The 19,154-nt window shown below is 45.7% G+C and overlaps 1 long non-coding RNA gene and 1 pseudogene across 2 annotated transcripts; one reads left to right on the top strand and one right to left on the bottom strand.

The window, feature by feature from the left end:
- Nucleotides 1–1,306: 1,306 nt before the first annotated feature.
- LOC127785173 (zinc finger AN1 domain-containing stress-associated protein 17-like) lies at nucleotides 1,307–2,281 on the top strand (annotated as a pseudogene).
- A 9,405-nt stretch (nucleotides 2,282–11,686) lies between these two features.
- Nucleotides 11,687–15,253, bottom strand: LOC127783867 (uncharacterized). 2 transcript variants are annotated; one of them, XR_008019370.1, is made up of 4 exons: nucleotides 14,872–15,253; nucleotides 13,797–14,428; nucleotides 12,215–12,331; nucleotides 11,687–12,043 (listed from the first exon to the last, which is right to left on the bottom strand). It is a non-coding gene; the product is annotated as an uncharacterized LOC127783867 (long non-coding RNA). The 2 variants fall into 2 exon arrangements; XR_008019369.1 differs by lacking the exon at nucleotides 11,687–12,043 and having other exon boundaries at nucleotides 12,061–12,331.
- Between the last annotated feature and the right edge of the window lie 3,901 nt (nucleotides 15,254–19,154).

Here is a 19,154-nt window from a genome sequence, read left to right as displayed (position 1 = left end):
CGTTGTGTCTCGTTTCCGTTTGAGGGACGAAAATCGGATTCATTGACAAGTTAAAGGACATCAGATGAACTTATTCCCTTAACCAAACACACAATTTTGCATGGGCCAGGATTTTTTCCTCGCCGGGGAGATCCACGGAGATTGGGTCCCGATCCCGGCCCGGAACGGCCAAACCGAACAAGGCCTGAAGGGGCTGAAAACGACTCTCATCTGTCACCAATGAATAGTGCCAGCGATATGTGGGACTATGGGAGCGTTGTCATGGCCGTGACGGGGGAGGAAGAGACAAAGCGGTCCCTTTGCATCCATAATTTGAAATTTTTAGGGATTTCCTCCTTAATTTAAGGTTGGTTTAATGTGTTTTTTTTCCAAACTTTTCAGCGGCAAGAAGGCTGCATTCATGTCACGAAGATCGGAAGATGGCTGGTCATAGCAGAGAAATGGGGTTTGTGATTTTGATACTTTGACGTGCTTGCACTTTCTATTTCTTTTATTTTTTTTTCTATCCACAAAGATAGTGTGACTTGTACTGCGCAGATAGAATAGAAGCATGCATTCACGCAGACGCAACAAGATTGCCGTCCGTTGCATTTGCACCATCACCATAGTACGAGTACGGTGTAACCACTAACTTCTTTTGGACCCAAACTTGAGCCAAAACAATTTTCAAACTGCCGATAGCAATCGACACCTGCAAATCTGCAATTAGTGCAATTTTGGGCCATAAAAATCACCTATATGGGCCTTCACTAAAACGAGCCGCCTCAATAATCCGGACTCACTCACATCATATGCTGCCTTTGACCCCAACACGCACCCAAATCCGACTCGGTCTCCTCCACCACACGGCCCCACCAGCCCAGCACGACACGTCACGGCCGACGCTGCTAAAGTAAACTAACCGAAACACAAAACCACCTTCTCTAAGGGCATGTACAAATATAGAGTCTAATATGAGCTCTCTATACTAATTAATATATAGAGACTATCCTTATATAATAGTAGAGACAATAAGATTTCTAAACCATTAATGCATCAAATAATTTTTTATTCTACTTATTTCCTTTTCTCCACTCTCATGCAACAAATTTTCCATTAATAAATGCTAAAAGTCGACTCTGAGCTATTGTCAGCAACAATGTTTCCTATTTATTCCCTCTCTTTCTTCCACGTCATAAAAACTTATTTGCAGAGAAGCCATTATTAAATACCATTGTACATGCCCTAAGTAAAGGCGCCTCCGGAGCAGACCGGACTATTCCGGACCAATCTGCCCCCAACCTTCTTGCCGGAAAAGAAAGGCAAACCGCGTCGGAATCGGAAACGGCAAACCCCGCCTCTATAAATCCACGCGACCACCACCACCACGCTCGTCAACGCGATCGTTTCATAGCTCTCGAGGAGGAAGAAATCATCAAGGCAACCGATCAATCGTCGATCGATTTCCATGGCGCGGCGGGGCACGGAGGCGTTCCCGGACCTGGGGGCGCAGTGCGACAGGGAGGACTGCAACCAGCTCGACTTCCTCCCCTTCGACTGCGACGGCTGCGGCAGGACGTTCTGCGCGGAGCACCGGACGTACCGGGACCACGGCTGCGCGCGCGCCGCGGACCAGGGCCGCACCGTCGTCGTCTGCGAGGCCTGCGGCGACGCCATCGAGCGGAGGGCCGGGGACGGGGGCGGCGACGACGACGCCGCCGTGCTGGAGGCGCACGCGCGGTCGCGGCGCTGCGACCCGGCGAGGAAGCGCAAGCCGCGGTGCAAGGAGACGCTCACGTACGTTCTCCAACACGAGCGGGTGCAAGGGGTGCGGCCAGAAGGTGTGCCTCAAGCACCGGTTCCCCGCCGACCACGCCTGCGCCGGCGTGCAAGGGGTGCGGCCAGAAGGTGTGCCTCAAGCACCGGTTCCCCGCCGACCACGCCTGCGCCGGCGCCGGCGCCGGCGCTGGCGTCGAAGGCCGCCGGCGCCGCGGCCGCCGCGAGGAGCGCCGGGCAGTGCGGGCGCGACGCGCAGAAGAAGGAGGGCGGCGGGTGGAAGCTGCCGCAATCGGTCAGGAACATGAAGATTTTCTGACTTGTCACGCCACGGTCGCGGGCGCGCCGCGGTTTCTATCGTCGCAGGACAAGCAAAGAAAGTGTCAAAGAGCTTGCCGAGCAGGCATTTGATCTGTCCAATGATTTTTTTTATTTGATGTAATTATCAATTGGTGATGGAATATCTTTTTGGAATGAATTCTGCTGATAAAAGCAAAGAGCTATTTGTGTTCAGCCAGTTTCTTTTCTTAACAGGAAAATAATTTACCTTTTTCAGACAGGTATTACAACTTCTGTCTGACTATATTACAGTGTGAGGTCCCCTAACAAATACTCTTCCGTTTTAGGTTATACGATGTTTTGACTTTAATTAAAGTCAAACTTTTTTTAAATTTAACTAAGTTTATAAAAAAAGTAGTAACATTTTCAATCCAAGACAAATTTATTATGAAAATATATTTAACTATTGTTTTATGAAACTAATTTAGTATTATAAATAGAAAAAATCTATGAAATACCATCGACAAGCACTCTAATCCCAGAAATGCCATCGACAAAAACAACTTCCCAGAAATACCATCGTACAAGCCTCTTTCTCTCAAAAATACCATCACAGTCAACTCTACACCGTTACAACCGTTATTTTTTTTTATAATGACCATTTTACCCTCAGTGCAGAATATACCAGTTTTCACGGTAAAAGAAAAAGAAAGATGAAACGGTGAAAATTTCTAACCCTAACCCTAAACTGATCCCAATCCAGGCGGCTCTCCCGGCGGCGGCGCGGCGGTCCACGGCGGCGGTGGTGCGGGGCTCGGCGACGGCGATGAGGAGGTTGCAGGCGGCGGCGCGGCTGTCCACAGCGGCGGTGGCGCGGGGCTCGGCGACGGCGGCGAGGCGGCGGTCCACGGCGGCGGCGCGGCGGTCCACAGCGGCGGCGAGGGAGAGGCGGGTTTCCAACGGGGTGCGGGGCTCGGCGACGGCGGCGGTCCACAGCGGTGACGAGGAGGTTGCAGGCGGCGGCGCGGGGCTCGGCGGCGGCGGCGAGGCGGCAGTCCACGGCGGCTGCGCAGCGGTCCACAGCGGAGGCGAGGGAGAGGCGGGTTTCCAGCGGTGGGTTTCCAGCCTTCCTGGTAGTGGGGGAGAGGCGGGTTTCCAGCGGCGGAAGCCCCACCGATGGCTCCATCCCTGCTCCTCCTCCCAAAGAATAGCTACCGGACCTCGGAGTGGAGATGGCACTGTCGCCGTTCTTGCCTCGCGAACCGGGAGCAGTGACATTGGCCTCGGGGTTTTTTCTTTCTCGCTGTGCTCGCTTCCCCACCGCATCGACGCTCCTCGCCGACGATCAGTGGTAGGTGAAGTTTCTTTTGGATTTCTCTTACGATGCAGAAATGCTGAGTTGCTGCCTGTGCAGTGGTGTTCGCTGGTTGCTCCTCCTCCTCGTGTTGAGGTGCATGAGTCCGGAAGAGGCGAATGTGTGATTTTTTTTAATTTGATTTCTGTGAATTTAATTCTGAAATAATTTGATTGATAGCGTCTGTGAATTTAGGTGCTAACAGAAATATGAATAATGTTGCGTGAGCAAATAGTGCAAAATAATGTTGTGTGAGCAAATAGTTGCATAGGGGTAAGATTGTCTTTTCATACAACTTAATGGAGAGATGTTAACAGCAGTTTGACTGTGATGGCATTTTTGGGAGAAAGAGGCTCGTGCAATGGCATTTCTGAGAAGTTGCTTTTGTCGATGGCATTTGGGATTAGGGTGCTTATCGATGACAATTCATGGATTTTCTCTTATAAATATTACTATATTTCTCTATAAACTTAGTTAAATTTAAAATAGTTTAACTTTAAAAAAAAGGTTAAAACGTCTTATAACCTGAACACAGAAGGAGTACGTATCAGGTTTCATCCCGACGTCAGTCATTTAAATTTGCATGCCACGTGCAACGTACTCAGCCCTAGTCGTATACAGTAGTCGAATCTTATGATCGTACGTATACCTGTATGTAAATATTTTGAGCAATTTTATAGTCATTATTAAGGAGGTATCATGAGGTGAAAAAAAACTTAATTCAATTAAAAGCTTAGTATTTTTCCTTTCGTCGCCTCGAACGTACGCCAATTTTTCATCCGTCGCAACCCCCCAAATCCCAATCAGAATCGAGCCCTCCGTTCCCACACGCGCCACACATCACATAAGGTGGATATTACACAAATTCAATAGAATACAAAATCCAACCGAACGTAGAACATAGAGGAAGAGAAATCGAACGAGAAGAATAATAAAAACCGCACAAATCGGTCTTAGTCCGCGCATTGCACGCACCTCCTCCCTCTGATTCATCCGCTCTGAAGATCCCACAACCAATCCCAAATCATCACAAATCTAACCCAAAAACTAAATCCCAATCCCCATCCAATCGAAATCAGCCAAAAAAAAAATCCAGGATAGGAGATAATCCAATCAGAAATCACAAAATAAATAACATCACAGAGGAGGAGGGAGGGGTGAGTGGGAGGCTTCTGCTGCTCCTCGGCCAACTTCCTCCTCGCCACCTCGCCGTCGTGGAGGTCCCGAGCCGCGGGGGAGCCGCAGCACAGCCGCTGCGCTGAGGAGCCACCGAGCAGGCGGCGATGACGAGGCCGAGGAGGCGCGGCCCAGCCGAGGAGCCGCCGCTGCATGTGCCAAGGAGCCGCCGTGCCGCCGCCGCGCTGAGGAGCCGCCGCTGCGGCTCCTGCGCCCACACCAGCCCGCGCCCCTGCACCGTCGCTGCACGGGAGAGATGCCGAGAGGGAGGACGAAGGCGGCGACGACAAGGCAGGCGCGGCCGCGCGGCGTGGTCCGGTGGTGGGAGGTGGATGCGGCAGGGGTAGGGGTAGTGGTGAGGAGGCGGTGGGCGATGCTGGGGGTGGGTGGGAGTCGGGCGGCGGTGAGGGGAGGACGTACCGAGGGAAGAAGGGGAGGGGGGGGGGAGGGGAGGGGGTGGTTGGGTGAGATAAGGATGGATGGATGGATGGGGGTGGGTGGGGACTCTGGGGATAAGGTTGTGGTTGGTACCGGTTTATTTTAAAAGGGATCGGTATCCGATTTTTTAAATAATGTCGGTTTTTTACATACACGTGTTGGTTGTAAAAAACCAACACCTATAAATATAATATAGGTGTATTTTTTTAAAAAATAACTAACATTTATACTATAAATATATGATTGTAATTTTCATGTTTTTTTAACCTATAAAGGTGATAAACAGGTAATAGGTGTCAGTTTTGAATTATTGTACATATGAACCTTCGCCTATTAGAGTTTTATATAGTAGTGCAACCAGCATCTCCGCCTTACCAGCCCACGCCACCGCCGCAGCAAAGCGTCCCCGAGCACCTACTATACGATTTAGAATGATAAATTAAGGGATTTCCCGTTGCAAGGTATGGTCATTTTTATCTATCTTAATAATAATAATAATTAAATGATTAGTAATTTTCCGATCGTCACATGTCAGTTTCGTTCGTGTGTTCCAGGATTCCAGATTCATCTAATCCAATCCAAAAATAAATATAAATCATCACGATTTTGTTTCTCCAATCCAAAAATAAAAATAAATCATCACGTTTTTCTTTCTACCACGTTCCAGGATTCCAGATCCATCTAATCCAATCCAAAAATAAAAATAAATCCTTGTATGTCCTCGAATCGAGCCAATGCTCAAAATCGTAATCTTAACTAATTAAAAGATGGGTAATTTTCTGTTCGTCACGAGACGGACGAAGGCCGCCTTGTCCGTCGCGGTGCACCTTCGCACGCTCGCACCCCCCCCCCCCCCGGCGAATCCCAATCACTCTTAGAATCGGCTAAAAAAAATCAACCACTCTTTGTCCAAATAAATCAACCAAAATCAACCTCAATCATCACAAAATCACACAATAATCATGCAATAACAACATACATACATAACACCTGCCGTCGGATCTGCCCTCGGCCGTCGCCACTGCCGCCGGAGGGAGAAGAGAGATGGCGAAGGGAGCCGCTACTGCCGGATCCGCCCGCGGTCGCCGCCTCCGCCAACGGATCCACCCACGGACGCCGCCGACGCTGCCACCACAGCCGTATCTACCGCAGGAGGGAGGCGAGAGGGGGAAGAGGGAGCCGCCGCCGCCGGATCCGCCTGCGGCCGCCGCCACCATCGTCGGATCCGCCCGCGGCGGCCGCCACCGCCGCCGGATCCACCCGCGGCTGCCACCGGTGGATCTGCCGTGCAAGGGAGGCGAGATGGGGTAGAGGGAGCGGCTGCCGGCGAGGGAGGCGAGATGGGGCGGAGGGAGCCGCCGGGCGGATCGAGGACAGAGAGAGAGTGAGGAGACGAGAGTGAGAGAGGGACTGGATAAGGCTCGGCTCGGCTCAGTTTTTTATAAAACCGACACTTATATTATAGGTACCGGTTTTTAATTTTTTTAAAAAAATATTGAAAAAAAGTCTAGAATCCATATAGAAATATAATTTATAAATAACTAAAATTCTGAATTTAAAAATAAAGAATATTAAAAGATGAGTTTAGAGTTCATATAAAAATACAATTAGAAATAACAAAAATCCAGAATTAAAAATAAGAAATACTGAAATAATAACAGCACAAAGTCATGGCACCCGCTGTCGCGGAAGGGAAGCGGATGACTAGACGCGGTTGCTACCTACCATGCTCCGTCGATTGGTCTAAGGTTGCTCGCTAATTCGCTGGTCGATCGTGAAGTTGCATTTATCACCCTAGTGGGTTTTGGTGATAAATGATGAATAAGGTTAAGGGACTAATGTGTTTATTGAGATATTCAGGTAATTAGTCCCAAGGATTTGAAGCTCGAAGATCTATAGGATAGTTTAATTTTTGAAATCGAGTTTTAGGAAAAAACCGTACTATTAAGAGGGGTTCCAGGTGTGGTTCTGAGATATAAAAAGTGCTCTTAGTGGGTTCCTTGTGGTAGAATATTTTTGGGAACCATTTTTGCAAATGGGTCCAGTCTGGTCAGAGAAGGCTGGCCGGAAGTTCCGGTCCCTGGACCCAGAACTTCCGGACCTTGCGGGGTATGAATTTTTCCTAAGTGTTACCAGCGGGTGCCTGGCCACCTATGAAAATGCTTCTTGGGCGTCAACAAAAATGTTTTGTGTAGTAGTGGAAGGCGTGAGGTGGAGACAATGGAGTACATCGTTGAGCTGGTACCCGGAGGGGGGGGGGGGGGAGCGGGGGTATTGGGCTTGGTACTAACAGGGTATCAATTGTCATCGATGGGTATTAGATGTGGTACCAGTGGCGAATCCAGTTCCCGAGCTAGTCGGGAACCGCCCATGGTAGCAAAAATACTTGTAAAATCTTGCTAACAACTAACAAATACACTGTCACCCGGATTTGATGATGTGGCTAGCTCCACCATTGTCCGGTACCGATGGATATTAGCCACAGGGCCGGTCCTGGGGTTTTGGGGGCCTGGGCAAAAACTTATATGGAGGCCCAGGGCAAAAAATTTTAATTTATGAAGCAGAAAAAAAAGGTAGAGAAATTTACCAGATGAGATGAATTGGAGGAGTGTAGGACCTTGATATAGGCCCATAGCCCATAGACTAAAATTATATAGCACGTAGTATATATACTATATGTGTGTAGGGGCCCCTAGATTTTGGGGGCCTCGGGCGGCCGCACGGTTTGACCCCCCCCCCCCTCCCCCCGGCCCGGCTCAGATTAGCCGATACAATATGGTACTAGATCTGGTATCTACAAGGTATCATTTTGTTCGGACAGGATAATGTGGTATAGCAGCCCCATTTCGTTATCTTGACTGAACACCTGTGGTCATGTTCAATACTCCCTCCGTTTCAGATTGTAAGACTTTCTTGCATTGCTTATATTCATTTAGAAGTTAATGAATCTAGACACATATATATATTTAGATTTATTAATATCTATATGAATATGGGTAATGCTAAAAAGTCTTACATTATGAAACGGAGGAAGTAATATTTAGAACTTTTGATTTATTGTTATAACGGTATGCTATTATGGTGTTTTATTATTTTTTTCTCTTTTTTTAATCAAAGCTTCAGTAGAAATTTTGTCAACTCCTGACTACTGACTTTTGAGTTATATTTGGCCTGTTCTAAACATATTATTGCTTACGGATTATTTGTACCACGCTCTTAATAATATGAATTCTCAAAATAGTTATGTATAAGTGGTACCATTTTTCATCTTTTTTTTAATCTAAAGAGAGCTTGTATTAACGATGGAGATAGGGATTACATTCCTAGTCAAGAATCACTGCAGGAGTTTCCTTAAAAAAAAAACTCACTGCAGGAGCACACAATTTCCACTCGGCGCAGGACCTCGACCTCATTTGACATTTGAGCAAGAACATGAGCTACCCTATTAGCTTTGCTCTTCATCTTGTGCACCTGAACACTTTGTAGGCGTTTCATCACACTCTTTGGTTCAGAAATTATTGCTGCCCAACCAGATAGAGACGGTAGATTTTTCACGAGGGCTGTTGCGACATCAACATTATCAATCTCCAAAATCTGCATATGCTCACAATCAAATGAATCAATCACTGCACTGATGAAGTGTTTTGTGAGCCGCTAACAGAACTGTTCTTTTGGAGGGGTTGGGAACCCCTCCCCTTCGCACGTAAAACGGAACGATAAATTAACGCATGATTAATTATGTATTAGCTATAAGAAACTTAAAAAATAGATTAATATGATTTTTTAAAGTAATTTTTCTATAGAAATTTCAAAACACGCTTTAGTAGTTTAAAAGCGTGCGCACAGAAAACGAGGGAGATGTGTTAGGAAAGAACTCAGCCAAGCCTCTTTATTCCCCGTTTTTATTTCTGGTATTTTTCTATTTTCTTTTAACGTGGTATTGTTGTCAATACTGAATAATTAAATTGATAAATATGATCAATCCCCGTTTTATTTTCTAGCAATATATAAATTTTGATTTTTCTAATCTCTTTTATCGTAGTATTGTTGTTGATACTGACTAACTAAATTGATAAATATGATCAATTCCTGACCGATGTAGAATGGTTTACGAGGAGATTATACTACCGATTCCGAATTCCGACTGTTTTCATGCATCCATGTGAAAGGACTGGCTTGTACATAAACGCTACCCTTATAAATAGCGCTGGTGGAGAGATGGTTTGTAGTCTCGGTTGGTAACCCCTTTGTAGTCCCGGTTGAAACCGGGACTAAAAATACATCTTTAGCACAGTCCCGGTTGGTCACCATTTTTTTCTTTTTTTTATTTTCATTGTTTCTTTCCAAATCGAGTTGCTCCTTCCCAAATCTCCCCAAATGTCCCAAAATCAAAGTATCATCCCAAATCAATGAATCATTCCAATCACAAATTCTCAAAAAAATACAACTCAAATTCTTAAAGAAATACATCACAGATCCAAACATCAAATACATCACACATCATATACATCACAGATCCAATGAATCACAAGTTCTTAGATCCAAATGTATCACAAATTTGGAAAAAAAAATACATCTTCCACTGCCGCCTCCCCCCTCCGACAGAGGAGAGGGCGCCGCCGACCGCCAGCTCCCGCCACCGCCGCACTCCCTGCCGCCCGCGGCCAGCCGCCAGCCGCGGCCGCCCGCAGCCTGCCGCCTGCCGCCGCCCGTGGCCGCACTCCCGCTAGCCGCGGCCGCGGCCGCCCGGGCTCGACCGCCTGGACTCGCTCTGGTATGGGAGGAGGAGGAGGAGGTGGGGAGGGGGAGGAGAGGGGAAGGGGAGGAAGGGGAGAGGAGAAGACTAGCCAGCCAGAATGCCATATCCGATCTGAGGACTTGCTGTTTATGAGAGCTAGGGAGTAGAGAGAGAGAGAGGGGGGGAAGGGGGAGGGATCGATAAGATTGATACTCTGGCGCGCGCGGGTGGTTTTATTTTTGGTCCCGGTTGATATAAACAACCGGGACTAAAAATACATCTTTAGTCCCGGTTGTTTATACCAACCGGGACTAAAGATAATTAGGGCCAAAGATCAAATTTTTTTTAACCGGGACTAAAAATCGTTTTTAGTCCCAGTTTTTAATGGAACTGGGACTATTGTGAAATTTGGTGGACCGACCAAAGATTTTTTTCCACCAGTGTAGAAGGAAAATCCCTTTCCCTTCTTTTCTAAAAAATAAAACGCTTTTCTTAAGTAAACTAGTAATATGTTCGTGCTAAACGCTACGGTACGATATCATTGTCTTTAATAACTTTTAAATTTCATTTTAGAAATTTTTTTCTATGATCTATGCATTGTAGCGATTCACCTATCTATGTTTTCCCCTCCATATCCACTCACCTTTCAATTTTTTTTTCTTCCTAATATTTTTCTCTCTATCTGTTCAGCTTCCATTTTTTCCCCGGTATATTTAGGTTGTGTTCCCTAAAAGAAACCCCTCCCTCCACTAGTAAAATAGAACGATAAATTAACACGTGATTAATTAAGTATTAGCTAAAAATACTTTTAAAAGGATTAATATGATGTTTTTAAGCAACTTCTATATAGAATTTTTTTTATAACAAAATAACTCGTTTAATAATTTAGGAAGCGTGCATAGGGGAAACGAGGTAGTGGAGGTTGGAAACCTCAATAAACAAACGCAGCCTTATTGATATTTGACCTCAAATAAAATTTATAAATAAAACACAATACAGTACTACCTCAGAAAGAAAATAATAGGCAAAATTTACTACCGGACACCCAAAAAATATGTAATTAGCTATGGGACATCGCAAAGATGTGAATTTGCCCGAAGACACTAAAAAAATATGGTAATTTGCTGCAAGACAATGGTCGCATTAAAATATAATATCCTGATGTAAAATGACAGTTTTGCCCTTATCTTCTTCTGTTGTCCCTTTTCCCCGTCTTCTTCAACGTCGAGCACGCACCCTGCGGCCACGGCAGGGATGACAGACGCGTTCGACCAACACGGCGACCTCCTCCTCCCTGATGCAGCGGAAGAAGAGCACGCAAATGCGGCACTCCTGGCACCAGTACTCACCGTAGGGCGCGAACGCGATGTCGCGGCCGTAGAGCAGCCGCTCGGCCATAGCGCTCTTGGGCCGGCTCGCGAAGGCTAGGTCGCACCCCCCTCACCTACTCAGCCGCGGCGAACGACGACAACCACCACCGGCATGTGTTCGAGCCGGAGTAGCAGCACCAAGTCATGTGCCGTGGTAAGGGCTGGAATGCCCGGTGCGGCGGCGCGCCGAGTAGGTGGAGGTATCCGAGCAGCGGGAGCCTCCGCGGCTACGGCGGCAGCCTCTGCCAATCATTGCCGTCCTCCCACCTCTCAGGCCTATTACTCCTATTTACATCTAGAAGCAGTACGAGGTACATGAGTGCTACAAGTCTACAACTATGTCAAGGACAAATAAGACAACAGCAAAGTGAGAGGGCCATTATACGCACAACAAAGCATTTGTTTGCTTGGTTGTAGCCGCATGCGGTAGCAGGGTGGATGGATGGATGGGGGGCGACACCTTACACGTGTATTACATTATGGCCTGGCAACTCCAGCAAATGGGAGCGACAACTGAGGAGCGTTTGAAGAAAATAGGAGCAACAACTGAGGAGCGTTTGAAGAACATTGGAACAAAGAAGAAGATAAGGGTAAAAGTATCATTATATATGGTTTCTCTCATCAATTGAGTAGATATTATATTTTAATGTGTTCAATGTCTTACAGCAAATTACCACACTTTTAGAGAGTCCTCGGGAATATTCACGTTTTTACAGTGTCCCACAGCTAATTACATATTTTTTGGGTGTCCCGTAGCAAATTTTGCCATAATAGTAACATCGATTTTCATTATTCATAGGTGCCATCATCTCTCACAAAGTACAATACATAGATCAGATCAGAAACAGGTAATGCATAGATCTCAGCACCTTCAGTTTGTTCTCAGCACATCATCCAGCATGTTTTACTAAAGGCCAACATTTTTTAGAAGCACTGAAAAGCATAGTCATGTATTAATCCCTTGAGACTTCTCTTCATACCATCAAGTTTTGGCAATAAAGTTGTGTAGATTATCAGAGGAGATAAAGTAATTAACCATGCATTTATGCATAAGTGTGATTTAGCTTGTACAAAAACATGTATATATCTTCCATGCCACGGTACCTATCTTTAGAGGTAGGAATGAAATGAAAAATTGAACACCAGTTAGCCCCTAATGTAATTCAGTAAGATATAGTCCAAACGTAGAAACCAAACGTGATGAGTTACAGAATATAGAACCTGCAATACAAGAAAAGATGATATCAAAATACAGTTATATTTCTTTTTCTTGAAAAATAATGTTCTGTAAAGGTCAAAGCAATCCAACACAATCATGGTACCCCCTATAGTTACAGGCCCTTCCCGTCAATCTCGTATACATGCAAGCCATCGAGATGACATTGCAAAAAGTTATTGGAAATGCCATACATGATAAGATGTTGGAGGAGAAAAGCTCATATATGAAACCAAACAAGGACAGGCCGATGACCATATAAAAAACAATACATTTCGAGCCGCATCTTATATTTTTATACAAAGAAAAGAGGAAGGAAGATAAAAAAAAATAAGGGCCAAAAAATAACCCCACATATACGGTACTTGATTCAAGATAAAAATTGGATCTATCACTATGCTGGAGGTAAATATATAATAAACATTTCGTGCATAAGAGTATATTATATTTAGTGCATAAGAGTAGCAGTCCCGTATAAGAGTAGTTGGAAATCATATGGCCGTTGTATCTCTTCTCACGCATAAAAAGGATCCAGAATATCTTGTTAATAAAAAACACCACTCATGAAAGATACAAGGTTGCAATAAAAAACCTAAACTCAATTTATTCATCCATGGTAGTGCAGACATATTATGATTATAGAGCAATATATCAGAATTATCTGCTATTTCGCATGAGTATTTTTCAGGAAAGTAAGGCAAAAACAGACAAACAACAGGCACACTACTTACTCCGTTGATATAAGAAATTTCAGCATCTTTATCACTATAATATGAAATTTTAGTTATCCCGAGCAGGAATATTTCTGTTATCATCTAATTAAATTTTGCATCCAAAATGGTTGAACTGTAATGCCATTATTTTGACTCACAAGCAATGAGAAGATATTTTCAGACAGCTAGGTCAAAGTTCTCATTTCACCAAGAAACACAGAAGAAAATCCACCAACTTTCTTTAAATAGTTGTGAAATAAACAAAAACAATCATGTACTGGTACGACATGTTTCCCTTTTACAGAGTTCCAGGAAGTGCATCGAACTATCTAAGTACACCAGCAAGACAATGCGGCTATTTTGATCATTTGCCTGAAGAAATGAAGCTTTATACTCCACTAAACAAATCTAAAACTCATAAATTAGAACCTGATGGGCTGCAGACGAGATCGAGCTGCAAACTGCTAGAGCCCCTGCTGGAATTAAACTGCTCTCAGTTCGTTTGTGATGGTTCCCAACCTCTCCTTCTCGATTTTCGCGCGCACGCTTTTCAAACTATTATTTTGGTGTGTTTTTTGCAAAAAGTTTCTATACGAAAGTTGTTTAAAAAAATCATATTGTTCCATTTTTTGAAAAAAAAATAGGTAATACTTAATTAATCACGCGCTAATGGATCGTTCCGTTTTCCGTGCTAGAGCAAAATGTTCCCAACCTGCTCTCTCGAACAGAGCCTCAAGAAAGAAAAGAAAAGACAAACCTTTGTTCTCCTTCCGTAGTTCTCAAAACCTTTGTTCCCCTGCTAGCTTTTGTTAAATAGAAAAGAAAACAAACCAATGTTGATAATCAATCACCAGATAAACAAAAATGATGGAGTACAGTATAACAGTGAAAATACTGTGAATATATACATGTTGAATTATCTGATCCCATACTTCCCCTTTTGACATACATGTGGCCAATGTAAAATAATAATCAGCAAGAATAGATTCATTCTTATTTTCAACCCTCTCTTTCAGTCACTTTTGAACAAATTCTCTATGATTTCTGAGGGAAGGAATGTTTCCTACTTGACATTTTCAGAAAAACGTATTTGAAGTACAACATACTGAAACATAAATTGTCTAGAACAGCATCATTTAGTACGTGTAGTTATAAACTGAAACATATAACTGGTAAACATAAATTCGCTGCGAGGGAGACTTTCCTGGATGGTCGTCAGTGACAGGCGGAGGTCGAGGACGGAGATGCAGTGTGGTCGTGGATGACAACATGGGCAGCGCAGGTGAAATAGACGTTCTACAGTATCAACGGCGCCGCGATATCGGCGAGGTGGAAATTGATGTCCCTGCCTTATCCAATTTAGCTTGTTGTCCCAGACAACTAAGCCTTCTGTACCAAGCAAAAAAAAAGATAGTAGGCATGCAGATTAGTTCGTAGCATTTTCAGTTCATTCATGCACAGAAAATATCAATACCCCTCACAATCTAATTTCAACCGACAATATATCTGATAATGCAACTACAATCTGAAAATTTCTACCACACATAGAGGACAAAATTGTTTGATGAACTGAATGTAAGATTGTTTATACTGCATTTAATCGAGCACCTCCCGGACATGGAAATTTGAAACCACACATTCAGAGGAACACAGAGAATGAAAATGATTGAATGCTGCGACGATGAATCCTAGGCACGCAGCAGCGGACCCCGTCGCGCTGTAAATGAAAGATCGGCGGCGGGGTGACTGATTGGGTGAGAGGAGACTTACATATTAGGGATGGGGGAGAGAGAGAGAAGGGAGAGGGGGATGGGGGACGAGGGGCTCTGTACCTTTCAACGACAAAGGGACGGCGTGAGTGCGATTCGGAGAGACGGCGGCGGTGGTGCTTGAGGCGGCCGCGCGTTTCCGGAGGAGATCAGCAAGGCGGACGGACGGCGGCGCGACTGCACGCCTCAGCCGGAGAAGAAGGTGCGCACGGCTCGCTGGCGGCGGTGGGCTGAGGGATCGGGAGAAATCGGCGGCGACGGCTTATCACGAGCGGCGGCGGCGGTGAGGTGCGGTCCTAGGAGGGCGAGCGGGGGAGGGATGCGCGAGATCGTGGGCGGAGGCGCCGCCGCCGGAGAAAATTTCGGGCGGACGGAGAGAGGACGCGGGTCTGGGAGCGCGAGAGAGAGGTGGATTGGGGGTGGGTTTGGCAACCGTAAGTGAGGAGGGCGGTGGAGTCCATCAGATCCGCTGGTTCAAAGGTGGATGATACAAGCCGTTGGATTTGATGAATGAGTAATGTAGGTGTAAGGGTGTGTTGGTGGAGTATAGGGTAGAAGTAATCGGGCATTCTAGCCTTCGATAAAGAGCCACCGTTGACCATTCACCGTTGGACGTGACTACATAGTGCATATGCACGAGTTAATCTTAACCAGCTATCATTCTAACAAATTAAAAAAAAATAGCAAGTATCTCTTCCCCACGTGGGGGTATGCAAACATGTAACTGTAGAGAAAAGACTCCTAATAGCTAAACTTCAAAATAAAATTTCCTTCTAAATTACTTATTCGTTGTAATTAAATCTTTAAACAAGATGTTATATGATTATATTCTGATTAACAAAATGTATATGTTGTAAATTACTTTTATTATATATGTAATTTACTTTTGTCAAATATGTAAATTACTTTTAGATTTAGTTAAGTTACTTCTTAGACATTTATAATGTTGTGAGTTCTCTTTTTTACTTTTGTTGTTGTTTCTAGTTAGTTATATAACTTGTGCTAATTAAATTTAATTTATAGAAAGACATATGTGTTTATCTCTAAAATGGATTTACTTCCGTTGCCGTAATAACATACTTTTATTTTGTATTTTTGTGTTAAGTTACTTTTATGATTTATATAAGTTACTTATATGATTTATTGAAATTATTTATATATAAATGTTTAAGAAGTAATTTAATTAAATCTAAAAAAATATTTCTTTCATCATAATATAATCATGTGAGATCTTTTTATAAAGAGTTTATTACAACGAATATATAGGTAGGATCGAATCATATATCGGATAAGCAATTTAAGAGAAAATTTTTATAAAAAGAAAAAAAATGACAGGCATAGCTTAGTAAAACAAATCTTGAGCTTGCCGTACCTGTAGTTAATTAATGTGGCTTCTCTCGCGCATGGGTACTGATCAGAGGACCATATTGTGTGCATTTGATAAGATTAAATAGTGCACTATTACAGGCTCTTTTCTTTTTTCTCAACAATTCACCGTTGCAAGTTGCCATACTTGCAGGCGTGCAGCAGACGACACGGGCACTGCTGCGGTGCAGCCCGGGTGCAAACCAGAGCCTGTGCAGCCCTGGTGCAGATGTATGACGCGTGGACGAGGGAGGAATCCGACGGCGCGCTCCACGCGGCTCAGCGTGCGCTATATCTGTCTAACGCAGCTTGATCAAAAGTCTCACCTCGATCGCGTCGTTCAATCCCCACGTACTCTTCTTCGGGTGTGGTTGGTTGGATTTTTCAACCTGCTATTGTTTTTGCTTTTGCTTTTGCAAAAGTCAAAAGCCAATTAAAGAATCTAAAAGCCACGGCTGTTTTTGTTCAAAGCCAGTTTTTGGTGTAGTAAAAATCAAAACCATCTCTACCCTCTGCTTTCACCTGCTTTAGGGAAGCCAGGTTTTGGTGTAGTAAAAATCAAAACCACCTCTGCCCTCTGCTTTCACCACTGGTTATGTGTCACGCCCAGAAATTCCCGAATAGGATTCCAACCAGAATGTGCATTAAAACCCCCGTTCAGGACCGGCCGGGGTACACAAACGACAAAGTTGACATACAGATCCACGTCTGACAAACATTATAAAAGTCTTACATAAATGCAGCGGAAAATTAAAGGATAACTGGAGCTAAGCCTTGACTTGAACTGCAGCGGGAACACCACTCCACAGGCATCCTCGACGGCACGGACGAAGCCTACTCCTCGGAAAAGCCACCATCTGACGCATACTCAAACTCTGGGGTTGGGGAAAAGTAGAGCAAGACTGAGTACAACCATCGTACTCAGCAAGTCATACCAGAACAGGGGGTATGATGCAGGATATAACCAAAGGATAGGTAGAGCGGTTCATTTGCATAAAGCGAGCATTTATAAACAGTAGTTGAAAGCAGTAAAAACAGTTGTAATAATTACTCAATATTAACTATCCACTATTCAACGCTACACCACGTTGCAACAGGCCCAACCATCCGCCTGAACTAATTAATTCCATCAGACTAGACTAGGGTGAGACTAATCACAGTGAATCTGGTTGACCGCCCATAACCGCGGGCACGGCTATTTGAATAGTTTTACTCTGATCAGAGGTGTACAACTGTACCCACAAGACACAGCCCCACGACACGTTACCGTGCGCCGACATGCCACCACGACATACCGGAAAGAGGCCGTGACAGGACCTTTCGCATAACCCCCTCTAGCCAAGCACACCACACCTCAGGTTTCACCCCCCGTCCCCAGCGGGAACGGGCAGTCCCCTCTCGTGCCTAGGTGAATCCGGAAGCGACAGAGGCCGTCGCAGGACCTACCCCGCTCCATCACGCCCACTCTTGTCTAGATGCGTTAGCTAGAGGAAAGCTACACTACAAGCCCAACCGTTGCCCACGCTGGCTTGTGGTGAGTACGAGGAATTCTTCCAGGGTTTCCCGCGAACCGGTCCTTAATCGCCATGGGCACGACCATCAAAACCATGCACCCACAACCCACAATTTAATATATTTTAATTAACCCACACCGGAGCGGTGGCACTAACCAACATTATTACTAGAATCTGGTATCATGCATTAATGTAGTTCCCCATTGTGTGCTAGTTGAACTAAGCATGGCTAAGCACTTCTTAATCCAACATCTAATCATGTTACAACCCCAAGCTAACAAAGGAACAAGGTAAAAAATAGCATGGCTGTAACAGTAGGTAAACATCCCATGGTATCATTATAAAACAATGCAATATTTAAGGTAAAACGATAGAGCATTTGCAATATAGGTTCAATATGTTCAAGTGACAAGCATGACTTGCCTTGCTCTGCTGCTGGAGGAACCTCGGTGACTATCTCAAAGTACACCGGAGCGTCAGGGGAGCCGGAATCTAAGCGACATACAAAGCAAACAATACAAACAGGCCATAAGACTACTGAAACAGAGAACAAAACCATTTTTAATGGATTCTTTGCATTTTTCTTGATTTACTGAGACTTGAATGGGCTTAAACGGAGCATGGATGAATTAGATATGAATTTTAGAAGATTCACTATGTTTTTACTATAAATAGAAAAATCATTAATTGATTTATTGCGCAATTATTAGCCCTGGTGACATCATCAGAGAGAGAGAGAGAGAGAGGGCGGCGCCGACATGCGGGCCCCACATGGCAGTGACTCCGGGCGCTGGTCCATGGTGGATCGGGTCCAAGGACCGGGGAGGGGGCGGCGCACCACGTGGTGCACACGTGGTGTCGACGTGGCACGCACGTGGCGGCCACGTGGCAGCCACGCGGGCGGCGGGATTGGATGGCCCCGATCCACTCGGGGTGGATTAGACGGCGGAGGGGGCGGCACGGGGTCGGCGCGCACGGGCAGATCAAGCCGGCCCGGCGGCCACGGCGCGCGGCGGCGCGGCTCGACGCAGCGGCGGTGACCGGCGGCGACCGGCCGGCAGCGGAGGGTGGTGGCGTCGCGGCGACGTGGGCGGCACTAGCGGCGGCTGAGCGGCTAGGCGGCGGCGCGACAGCTAAGCGGCGTGAGAGAGAGAGAAAGAAGAGGAGGGACCTCACCGACGACGATTGACGACGGCGAGCGACGGAGGGCGATGGCGACGGCGGGACGAGCTCCGGGATCACCTAAGGAATCAAAAGGGAGGAGTTAGAGAGGGAGAAAGAGACCACGGATGGCTAGGGCGCCGGCTCCGGGCGCCGGCCATGGCGAAGCTCACCAGCGTGCGGTGCGAACGGGGTTCCTGCGCCGGAAAACGGCGGTGGAGGGGCGGACGGCGTGGCCCTCGGGCTCGCGAACCCGACGGCGGCGACAGCGCGGCTCGGCGCGGCGGCTAGCAGCTACCGGAGCGG

Source organism: Oryza glaberrima, chromosome 9 (genome assembly GCF_000147395.1).
Source record: "Oryza glaberrima chromosome 9, OglaRS2, whole genome shotgun sequence".
Lineage (NCBI taxonomy): Eukaryota > Viridiplantae > Streptophyta > Magnoliopsida > Poales > Poaceae > Oryza > Oryza glaberrima.
Note: the sequence above shows the minus strand (reverse complement) of the source record. Positions and strands in the feature narration are given on the sequence as shown.